Source organism: Bombina bombina, chromosome 4, assembly GCF_027579735.1.
Source record: "Bombina bombina isolate aBomBom1 chromosome 4, aBomBom1.pri, whole genome shotgun sequence".
NCBI lineage: Eukaryota > Metazoa > Chordata > Amphibia > Anura > Bombinatoridae > Bombina > Bombina bombina.
The window spans coordinates 299,509,297-299,522,428 of NC_069502.1; positions in this window are offsets into that span (position 1 = coordinate 299,509,297).

Here is a 13,132-nt window from a genome sequence, read left to right on the forward strand (position 1 = left end):
ATGTAGGTGGCGAGGATGTTGGGGGCAGCAGATTAGGGGTTGATAAATATAATGTAGGTGTCAGTGATGTCCGGAGCGGCAGATTAGGGGTTAATAAGTATAATGTAGGTGTCAGAGATGTCGGGGGCAGCAGATTAGGGGTTAATAAGTGTAAGATTAGGGGTGCTTAGACTCAGGGTTCATGTTAGGGTGTTAGGTGTAAACATAACTTTAGTTTCCCCATAGGAATCAATGGGGCTGTGTTACTGAGATTTACGCTGCTTTTTTGCAGGTGTTAGACTTTTTCTCTGCCGGCTCTCCCTATTGATGTCTATGGGGAAATTGTGCAGGAGCACGTACGACCAGCTCACCGCTGACTTAAGCAGCGCTGGTATTGGAGTGCGGTATGAAGCACAATTTTGCTCTATGCTCACTTCTTGCCTTTTAACGCCAGGTTTGTAAAAACCCGTAATACCAGCGCTGCAGGTAAGTGAGCGGTGAGAAAAAACTGCGTGTTAGCACTGCACAGCTCATAACGCAAAACTCATAACGTGGCTGACTGTTATCTAATTGCTGTATTGATATGAAAGCTCACAGAAATCACATTAGACAGAGGCGCTAAGGTTATACATCACATCCTCTTTATAACCGAGGAAATTAGGCTGAAGTAGTAAGTGTTCTGCTGATTATAGCTAGTAGGACGTGTTGTGTGTGGGCCAGAGACGGTAAAGGGGATTTATATATATCCTATATGTCTACTCTGTGTTTATTACCCTTAGTACTTTGATAAGGTAAATCTAGCTGAGGCTGGGTTTAGAGAATTACGCTCCATTCAAGATTAAAAGCTTATATGGTACAAATCTTTTAGTACAAATTGTATATAGAGTTGATATAGAATAATCACAATCAAAATGTATCTCTTACCCTGTTGGTTTGGTTAAACCCAAATTACAATATATTACTCAGCAGATGCAACTAAGAAAGATATAGAGAGGGGAGGCTTCCTGTGGGAGGAGCATGTAACAGGTGCAGCAGGTGTACATGCTGGTGCTCTGTGAGAGAGAGCCGCTTTCAACTTACCCCGCCACAAGATTCTCCTATTTCCGGGAGCGAGTAGCCTGCTTGGGGAGAGCAAGTCATCTGCATCGGAAGTCCCCCGTAACCGAGACTTGGCCGCCTGGTATCGGCCACCACCACACACACTGGACTTTTTAACTACACCAGTAGTAATTGAAAGAAGACACAGCGGAGGTTTGAGTGCCTTCAAAAGCCCCTGTAAGCCGTTGCACCGACTGCATTAAGGACAGAACACAGATCTACACTTTGGGCAGTGCACGGCAGTCGATCAGCTGTTTCGCCCGGAAGCAGACGGGAGGTGTCCTACCTGAGGCCGGGTAAGCGGTGAGACAAAGGGGAAGATGGAATACGTGGATCCAGGACGGCAGACGCGCAGCAGGGCACGCAAGTATAGCCTGTGTAGGAGCTGGAGCATTACGTTTAAGTCTGTGTGCCTGCATGAGAAACAGATCCTCTTTCTTCTCTTCAGAGTTAATAGCATGGTGTGGAATGGGGGCAGAAGATTTATAAGTTTGGAGTATAACTGAAGGACATTACTGGTTCATTTGAGGGGTGGGGTAGCTGGGAGACCCTGAGTATATGTGAAGTGTGGATAGTAATGAGTCTCTTCTGAAAGAACCTGGCCACACATAGGATACTAGTGGTGGATACCGTTTTTTTTGTGTTTCTTTTTTGGTGACGATAATACAAAAGGAGAGGAGGTCAGCTTTCCCTGTTGCTTTTCTAAGATCAGTGTGGAGGAGACTGAGTTTATACAATTGGCAATAAGTGGTGAAATGACATAGGCTGTTAAATCCTTCCCTGTATAGATACTGACATTTTTCCTGGAAACCCCTGAAGGAGAGAACAGGACTTTGCTCAAAGTTTAAATTAAAGTAGGGGAAAGGAAGAAAGGGAAGGGAAGGAACCTTGACTACCAACAGCTCTAATTGTATCCGCTGACTGCAAATGATTATTGCATGTAAACAAGTTGTAACATTTACTGCCTTTTTTTTTGTTTTTGTGTGCACTGTTTTTTTTCAGGCATAACATAATTGTTTCTTTTTTAGGGTTACAGGGGAGAGAGGAAATTAAGCCAGATTATAAATTGAGATAGGGAACTAGGGGAGATCGCTTGTTATATATATATAATTATTTTTTATTTCTTTTCACTCACATCATACAATTTATAGGCTTTAAGAAGCCTCACCAAGATCCCTGAACGGACACCCTTTCACATGCACAGTCCGATTTTTAGGGCCACAGTTGTTAAACACATTTACACAATTTACAGTATCACCAGCAAGTGTTGTACCGAACCACTCTGGTTTAAGAGAGTGGCTTATTTCACTTTTTTTTTTTTTTTCAGATTGAGGAAAGAGTAAGGGTAAGGAAAGGAAAGAAAGGGGAAGGGAAAAAAAGGGTTCTACACTAAGATCACACTAACACTTATTTTTAAATTATTTTTCATGGAAAGGTATATCCCTAATCTCAAAGTTAGATCGCCCGTGATGCCCCCCAAAAAAGATAAAAAGTCTAAAATAACACAAGAGATAGGGTTGGAGGACAATATGGATACCCAACCGGCAGGCAGTGAGAAACAGCTGGCACTCAATCAGCTGGCAGAGATGCTTCTCCCCCAGTTTGAATCTGTTAAGAAGGAGATAGCTACCTTATCTAGTGAGATCAGATCATTTTCAAATAGGATACTAGAAGTAGAGGAAAGAATCTCAGTAGTTGAGGACAGACAGAATGCACAAGATTCCAATTGGTCGAATTATGAGAATAAAATAAAAATGATGCAAACTAAAATAGAGGACCTGGAGGACAGGTCCCACAGAAATAATATACGCATAATTGGACTGCCTGAGTCAAGTGAGTATCAAGATTTGGTATCATTTGCCTCAGTCACTCTACCTCAACTACTAGAAATGGAGCCTGTTGAAAAAATACAAGTAGAAAGAGCACACAGAACAGGAATTGTAAGGGAATCTCAAGAAGGCAATCCACGCCCTAGAATGGTGATAGTTAAGTACCTACATTTTCAACATAAACTGCAGATTATGAGACACTATAGAAAGATTCAGGGGTTTAAGATAGGTAAAAATCCTGTCTTTTTGTTCCAGGATTTCTCAAGTGAGACTTCCTCAAAAAGGAAAGCTATGGCACCCTATTGCTCAAGTTTAATCAAGGCTGGAATTCAGGCAAATATGAGGTATCCAGCCAAAATTGTAATTTTTTCAGAAGGGAATATGACCATACTAAATACAGCAATAGAAGCAAAAAAATACTGTTTAGAAAAAGGTATAGCGCTATGATAAGATACTCAGGTTTTTTAAGAAATTTTGAAGTATAACAATGAATGTCAGAGATGATCTGTACTTCGTTATTGTAAAGGGGGGTCTCCCTCTTTTTTTAAGTCTCTTTTTTTCTCCTCCTTTTCTTCCCTTTTTTTTTTTCTTTTCTTTTTTCTTTCTTCCCCCATCCTGATGGTCTTACATTGTTTGTTACAGGGCTACCGTAACGGCCTTGAACACCCAATCCCGTTGGATCTCGGAAGTGGAGCAGGGCTAGGCCTGGTCAGTACCCGGGATGGGCGGCCGCCGGGGAACTCCAGGTGCCGTAGGCCGGACAGACTGGATCTCACTCCTGGAAAGAGAGGTAGAAAATAAATTGTTAAGGATAATGAAGTTTTTTTATTTTAACTTAGAGTCTGAATGTTGAAGTGTGTGTCATGGAACGTAGGAGGTATTACCTCGCCCATAAAGAGAAAGAATGTGCTTAGGTTGCTTAAACGTCATAAGCCAGATGTTATTTTCTTACAAGAGCTGCATTTGAAGGCTACAGAAATACAAAAACTTCAAACAAACTGGATTACTGACATTATAGCAACCCCATGTAATAGTAAGAAATGTGGAGTAGCTATAATGTTTAACAGGAACTTATCCTATGTAATAAAGAATCAAATATTAGACCCTAGGGGGAGATTTATGTTTATACAAGTTGAAATAAATAATAGACTGTGGACGCTTTGCAATATTTACGGCCCAAACGAAATTCAACCAGAATTCTAGGAGATGATTAAAAATAAAGCGGTTAATTATTTGGGACAAAATTTAGTGATGGCCGGCAATTTTAACGCGACCATGTATCCAGAGGTAGATAGATTTAGATCCGGAGCCACCAGGAAACATAAGAGAGAAGCTAAGCTTCCAAGAGAATTTACTAAGGTATTAAATCTAAAAGATATCTGGCGTTTACAGCACCCTGATGAGCGCACATTTTCGTGTGAATCCAGAGCATTTAAAAATTTCTCCAGGTTAGATATGTTCTTGATAGATGAGAGACTCTTGACTTTGGGAATAGAGTCCCATATTGATGAGATAGTTTTATCGGACCATGAGATAATAAGTCTGCAGATTGAGGATACAATGGTCAAAGACAAGAATAGAAATACGTTTAGCTTCCCAAAATTTATGTTTCAAGACGAAAAGTTCAGAAATTTTCTATCAGAAAAATGGAAGACATATTATAGTCAGAACAGGTTGGATGTGAGTAGCCCAGAAGTACTCTGGGAAGCAGGGAAAGCGGTGCTGCGCGGTGAGGTTAAGGGCTATATGGTTGAGAGAAAGCGAAAGCTAACAGAGCGGGAATTCCAATTAATGAATCATCTTAAAAATTCATATAGGAGGTATGTGTTGACTCCAAACAGCGGGTCATGGAATAATTATAAAAAGGCCAAATTAGAGCGTGAGACATTTATCAGAGAAAAAGGTGCCAAGGAAGATATGCATATAAGAGCATTTTGTCAAGGTTATCAGGGGATTGCTACGAAACATCTGGCAAAAATAATTAATTATAGGAAAAAAAATAATATAATACCGACTATTAAAGAAGAGAGTAAAATGTATACTCAAACAACAGAGATTAGAGAGGCCTTCTACAGATATTATCAGAAATTGTATGCAAGGGTAGACATAGATAAAAAGAGAATGTTTGAGTTTTGGCAAAAGATACAGCTCCCAAAAATCAAGGAAAAAGAGTTAGAGTTGCTGAATTCCACTATAACAGAAGAGGAAGTGATAAAGATGATAGACCAAATTAAAATTAATAAGGCTCCGGGACCGGATGGCCTTCCGGCTGAATTTTATAAAATAATTAAGAAGGATATCTCGAAAATACTTGTGGAACTGTATAACAGTTATTTGATACAGGGGAAATTAAATTCTCGTTATTTCACAGATTCCACAGTGACTTTAATTCATAAGAAAGGGAAAACAGCAGAGGAATTGGGGTCTTATCATCCAATTTCACTCCTAAATCAGGACTATAAGATACTAACGGCCATTATAGCAGACAGACTAAAAAAAGTGGTCAGCAATTTGATTCATAATGACCAATCTGGATTCATCCCGGGGAGAAATGCGGTAAGAAATATGCGGAGGGTCCTAGTCGCTGTAGATCATTATCATAATATATCACAGATACCGAAGAAAAAACTACAACCAGACTTGGCTTTACTTACCATCGACGCAGAAAAAGCGTTTGATTCTATTATTTGGGAGCATTTATTTTTATCCCTTAAGAAATTTGGTTTTGAGGGGAATATGATTCAGCTAATTAAAAAGATTTATACCTATCCTAGGTCTCAACTATTAGTCAATGGTGAACTATCTCAGTTTATAACACTGCAGAGAGGGACTAGACAGGGGTGTCCCCTGTCGCCCTTACTTTTTAATCTAGCGCTAGAACCTCTGGCTATTCACCTTAGACAAGAACTAACGGGAATCGATTGTGGGGGGCATAAAGTTGTAAGCTCTTTATATGCCGATGATATTTTGTTGTTTTTACAGAATACGAAAGAAAGTATTCCCAAATATTTGGCAGTTATTAATAATTTTTCCACAATCTCTGGATATAGAATGAACAAGCAAAAGTCAGAGTTGCTCTGGATAAATCAAACAAGAACAAGTTTGACACAACACGGGTTTAAAGTGGTAAATTCGTTAAATTACCTCGGCATAAAAATAAGTAAGAATCCTAAAGAATGGTATAGTCTTAATTATGGGGATTATTTTGATGAACTAGAGGGAAAATTAGGCAAGTGGAAGATTCAATATCTATCGCTCTCTGCAAAAATAGTCTTGATTAAAACAATTGCTTTCCCTCAATTACTGTTTTTAATGCAAAATTTACCATTGTTGATTAACAGACGTGATATTGCAAGATACAATAGAATATGTGCACATTTCATATGGGGTAGGAAAAAAGGCCGGATTGCGATCAAGAAGTTGGTCCAAAGTAAAAGATATGCGGGCCTGGCTTTACCGGATATTGTAAAATACAATATAGTAGCCCTTATGAAATTTGGTATTGATTGGCTAACGGAAGCTAACTATCTGACTTATTATGATATGGAATCCTCCCTGGTGAAACCATTTGATCTTAAAGCAATTTTACATTATCCGTATAGGAAATTGCCTAGCAACGTTAGTACATTGCTAACTTTCTCTAATGTGGTTCGTGCATGGCAGAAATTCTGTGGATTAGTTGGTCAAGAGATATACATATCTAAATATCTGCCCCTTATTGGAATCCCTGATTTCACACCTGGGATGAATAATAATTTGGCTTTTAAAACTTGGTCTGCAAAAGGGTTACGCTACTTTTTACAGCTAGCCCAAAGTGATGGGCAAGTGATACATACATTTGAGACGTTAGTGGAACAATACCAGCTACCGACTAAAACATTCTTTGCTTATTTACAAGCACAAAGTTATCTTTCAGAGAAACTACAATCTCATAGGATGGTATGGGATCCAGGAATTGATTTAGGAGTGAAATTATACGCTGCTGGGAAGAGATCTATATCATATTGGTATAAATGGTTATTAGGGATAGAAGGGAAAGAGCATTTTGATCAAAGGAAAATGTTTCTCTCGAAATATATTAATACTGTACAAGTGGAAGACATTGAAAGGAGTATTAAATTGGCAAAGGTAGCGACGAGAGTAGTGAGTTGGAAAGAATCACATGTAAAGCTCCTAAACAATTTTTATTTATCCCCTATGAAAATGAGCAAGTGGAAGCAAAACGGGGCCAAGGGAAATTGTTTTAAATGTGGTATAGAGGGAGCTGATTTGCAGCATTGTATATGGGACTGCCCAAAAATACGACAATTTTGGAGCAAGGTACAATTTTGGGTGAACAGGTACATACGAGAGGAATGTGCTCTCCAATTAAGATACATTTTTCTTCTAAAAGAACATGGGCGTTACAGAGGGGAGGGACAACTAATTAATATGGTTATCCTGGCCGCTCGGCATATGATATTTCTGAAATGGGGAGTTCCTGAAGCCCCGACGATAGGGGAGTTTGTTAATCTTATTAAATTACAAATGACTATTGAAAGACAGCACCTAACTGGTGGCACTGAAAAAGTTTATAGGCTCTTTTTTGATAAATGGAAGAGGGTAATTCTAGCATGGCCCCAGAGGATACAGATTCAATTTGTTTCACCCTTAAAAAATAATATTAATTTTATGATGCTGGCTGCCGGTGAGGTTCTCCCCGCACACTGGCTTTAGTGCTCTTTTTCCGGGGTGAGGGATTATCGGACCATGCAGACAGGAGGTAGTGTTCCATCATGGTTTCGGGTGAAGAAAAAAATTTTCTTTTCTTTTTTTTTTCTTCTCTCCCTCTTTTTCTTTCTTCTTCTCCCTTCTCTCCCTTTCTCCCCCCCCCCCCCCTCACTCCATGACTTGATTACGCCAATGTCAGGAAACATAGTAGATAGGCGCTGAATAGGAAGGATAGTTATACCAGATTAAGTATAAGCATAGGAAGCTGTGTCTTCCAATTTAGGTATGATGGTTAGAGGTGCAGTGTGTTTTTTTTCCTTTTATATTTTTTTTTTCTTTTTATTTTATGTCAGGTCCTCCTTTTATTTATAGGCGAAAATAGGAGATATGAGGTTTATTTTGATCAATTTATCAGGGATACAATAGAAGTGTTCATTTAATTTTTAGGACTATACTATCCCAGAAGTGAATGGTTTTTTTGACTGTTGGCATTTTTGTATTTTAGGTTTTGATTTAAATATTGACATAAGAATGTATTATGATTAATTTCGTTTTAACATCATAAGATTGGAAATACCACGTCTTAACAGAGAGGAAGGAAAGGGGAACAATTCCTTTTTTTTCCCCTTTTTTTTCTTCTCTCTATCAGAATATTTGAGTATCAGATTATTTGCTCTAATATGTACAATTGAAATTGAGTATGTAACAACCCTGTTATGTTTTTTTTGAACCTCAATAAAAACAAGTTAAAAAAAAAAAAAAAAGAAAGATATAGAGAGATTTGTCTCTGCTGATAAGTTGCATAATTAGTGCATGGTTCATCAGATGATAATCAATATTAAATGAACTTTTTTTATATATCCAGACTTTAGTGGTTTTAAGACACTGAACCCCTCAAACAAATAGTTGATATTAGCTAATATATATTCTCAGTAAGAAACTCAAAAGGGACTAACGGGGTGCTAGTGAGCTAATTTCTCAAACACTTAAGATGTCATAACTGGTCTTAACTTAACCTCACCAGATTCACTTCCCCTTTTTTTTCTTCTTCTTTCTTACTTTTTTGTAACACATAATTTTCTCTATAGTAGAGCACCTGCCACTCAATAAGCATGCATAACACTATTCTTAGTTTGTTCTTTTTCTTCTTTTTTACACTGTTTATGGATAGATTGCTTAAATTGCCCCCCTACACTAAGACCTCAACTCCAGTTATGGCCGAAAAACACAGAGAAAGAAAGAATAAGAATTCAGTAGAAACCCTGGTTGATATACATTCTGAATTAGGAAACACTACACGGTTGAGTGATTCTATAGACACTCAAGTCTTGGTTGATAATATCTTAGTGGCCTTGAACCCCAAGTTTGAAATGCTTAAAACTGAGATTAAACATGACATCTCAACTTTAACTAGTGAGGTGAGACAGTTCTCTAAGAGGTTACAGGAGACCGAGCAAAGAGTTTCTGATCTAGAGGATGTGACTGTAATACATGAGTCTTAAATGGAAAGCAATAATATTTCCATTATTAAGTTACAGAGTAAAATTGAAGACCATGAAAATTGTTCCAGAACAATATTAGAATAATAGGGGTTCCTAAAAATAAACAGAATGAGGATCTTGTTAAACTTGTCTCCATCACTTTACCACAGCTCTTAAACATCCCCAGTTTTGACTCCCCCGTAGTGATTGAAAGAGCTCATAGATTAGGGAAACCTCAACTAAGTGTTGGGGGAAGGTTAATGCAAGGCCCATCATTGCCAAATTCCTAAACATCCAGCACAAGGTAATGATTATGCAATACTTTCGTAAAAATGAACCGATTTTTATAGACAATGCTAAAATACTTTTTATTCCAAGATTTTTCCGATGAAACATCATTGAAAAGGAAGGATCTGTCCCCTGTTTGTAGCAAATTGATTAGGGCAGGTCATCAGACAACAATACTGTACCCAGCCACTCTAAGAATTACTTTAAATGGTTAAAATTATTATTTTGAAGTAGCTAAAGAGGCAGAGAAACTCATTACAGAAACATAGATTTCCCTGATTAAAGGCTGCTGGCCTGTTTTGGTTGACCTAAGGTTATCAGTACTTGGTCTCTTGATGAGGTACATGAAAAAGGGTTTGTATTACTCCATGCGGTAATATATTTGGTTTGTGTGGTTATGAGATTATTCTTTTGCACCACACACTTTTTTTTTCTTCTTCCCACCCCTGCTTTACCCCCTCCTCTTATTCTATATTTAATATAAATAATAGCTAGACTTAACCCTCTCACTATAACATCATGGAACCTCGGGGGTATTACATCCCCGATAAAACAAAAGGCAATAATTTCCTATCTTAAAAAAATAAATACGGACATTGCCTTCCTGCAAGAAACTCACTTAAACTTGGTTGAAGTCACAAAATTAAAATACTCTTGGGTGAAAGAAGTTATAGCTACTCCAAGCCTTGCTAGGAAGAGAGGTTTAGCAATTTTATTGGGCAACAAGTTTAATTATAAAATTGTATCTGTCCTGACAGATGTAGAAAGTAGATATGTGTTAGTAAAGTTAAAAACCAAAAATTGTATATATACGCTATGTAATCTTTATGCTCCAAATAAGTATGACTCAGACTTTTGGGACTCACTTCAATTTAGGATTTTGCAGCAAAGGGAGGGGTTTCAGATTATGGCGGGTGATTTTAACATGTCTCCTCAATATCCTTTAGACAGGTTTAGAAGAGGCCTTAACAAAGAAAAACAAAAAGATACACCTTAGAAAGTAAAATGTACAGAAATAGTTTTAGACACTTAGCAGTTAGAGATGTCTGGAGAAAGCAAAATCCAATTACACAGGATTTCACTTGTATCTCAAAAGCTTGTAAATCTCTAGCAAGAATAGACCTGTTTTTGGTCGATGAGAGTCTAATTAAAAAAGGGGTTAAAGCCGGCATCACACCATTTTGTATTTCGGATCATGCACTGATTACACTAGAAATTCAATTATATACTGGGCTTCCCCCACCCTTTCCTCGGGTTGATTGACACCCCCCTGCTGGTGGCCTATTGGCCGCGAGTCTGCAGGGGGCGGCATTGCACCAGCAGCTCTTGTGAGCTGCTGGTGCAATGCTGAATACGGCGAGCGTATTGCTTGCCGTATTCAGCGAGGTCTGGTGGAACTGATCCGCAGTGTTGGATCAGGTCCACCAGAACTTAATAACTAGAGGCCATCATCTCAAAAAGATCTCAGAATGCAGGCAAAATTTTATAGACATAGTAATAAGGAAGGTAGGTTGTTAGCTAACCTAGTTAAGAACAATAAACAAATCTACTCTGATTGAATCATTAATTGAATCGGATAAGACCGTCAACTCCCCGAAAGAAATTTTATAGGTATTTTTAGTTTATTACAAGGATCTGTATTCATATATTGAGTCAGAATAAATAAGGCTGAATTTTGGAGCAATATTACAAACCCAGTTATAGACTCTGAGGCTATAAGCAAAGTAAATGCTCCAGTCACGGAAGAGGAAATTACTCAGACTATTAAAACCTTACAATCATAGAAAGCAAATTATTTTTATAAAATTCTCTCTCCCAGGATTGTTAGTCACTTAGCAAGAATATTAAACAAATTTCTACGTGGAGAATAATCAGATTACTTCAAACTTTGCAGCCTCCCAAACTATTCTAATCCTTAAACAAGGCAAAGACCCCACCCCAAAAAGAATCTTATAGACCTTAAGCTCTGCTTAACATGCATAAAATATTCACTACTAATCTAGCAAAGAGATTACAAATTGGTATTGAAGGACATTATGCATAAAGACCAAGCAGGATTCTTATATAAACGCAATTCAGCATCTAAAATTAGGGAAGTCTTCCTAGTTGTTGACTACTTTAATAACATTAAGGAGGATTGAGAAAGAGATAATATTGATGCAGCAGTCATCACAATTGATGCAAAGAAAGCGTTTGACTCAATACAGTTTGATCATTTGTTCTTTTCATTGTCAAAATTTGGATTTAGAGACAATTTTTTAAAGCTATATAGGAAAACCTATATAATAATTCACACACTAAACTTGTAATTAACAATATGGAATCATCCATGTTAACCCTCGAAGGAGGTACACGGCAGGGCTGTCCACTCTCCCCATTACTATTCGATATCTCGATTGAACCACTTACAATAATGATCAGACATAAAATAGAAAGTATAAAGATAGGTAGCAAAGAATTTAAGATCGCACTCTATGCGGATGAAATCTTGCTTTATATATCTAATACAAGGGTAAATATTCTGAAACTTTTATCATTGATAAACTCTCTTGGTCCATTCTCTGGGTACAGAATCAATGCTTAAAAGTCAGATTAGACAAAATGAAAACTCGCCTTCAGTTATACATTTTAAAATCGTAATAAACTCTTTTAAATACTTGGGAATAAATATTTCATCTCAGCCTCAAATTTGGTACAATCTTAATTTACTCCAGATTTTAAAAACAATAAAAGAAGACATGAGAAATTGGCAGAACCTCCCTATTTCCATGCCAGGACGGATTGCGTTGTTGCAGAATGTACCTGTCTTACTTAAAAGCAAAGACTTTAAAGGGTTAAACACGACATCACAATATTTTATATGGCAGAATAAAAGTCCTAAAATCTCTATTGAAATATTGTTTCTACCTAGGAAATTTGGAGGATTAGCTCTCCCAAATCTGAAAATGTACAATTTAGTATTTTTGAGCTATATTGCTATAGACTGGATTCTTAACATAGATTATTTCACAGATAATAGTCTAGAAACTAATTTGATATATCCATTCTCTCCAGTGGCCCTCATCCACTGTAGTCCTAGGTCAGTTCTGAACCAGCTGAAACAAATTAAAACTATTTACATTGTAGTTCAAGCATGGAGAAAAATGGAAATAATGTTAAACGTTAATCCCAACATACCTAAATTTCAAACAATATTAGGAAACCCAGGGTTTCAAGAAGGAACATGGGCATTAGGGGACAGTTAGGACTAACTCATATGAGCAAGTTGGTAGACAATCAATTACAATGTATTAAATCTTTGATTCCCTAAAATAAGAATTTAAAATAGACAACAAAGATTTCTTTGCCTACCTCCAAATTCAACATTATTTATTTAAATTAGTTTCTGAGTATAGATTGAGATGGACTTGGGGTAAAATTGATAATTGGCTGCTTCTAGCCAAGAACGGACTGCTATTGTTCTCACCAAGATATGAGCTATTAGTTTCATGGAGGGGTGAATTGAATCTAGCGGCCATTGCAAAAAAATGGGACATTTTGTTCCCTGTGGAGGATATAGTTACAGCTTTCATAACCCAATCCTTTGCTGCATCTTTTTATGCAACTCTATCAATGTCATGGCGAGAATCCCATTTAAAATTGCTAAACCAAACTTATTATACACCATTAAAAGGGCACAAATTGAACAACTCAAATTTTAGTGAATGCACAAAATGTGCCTTACCAGCAGCTGACTTAGCACATATG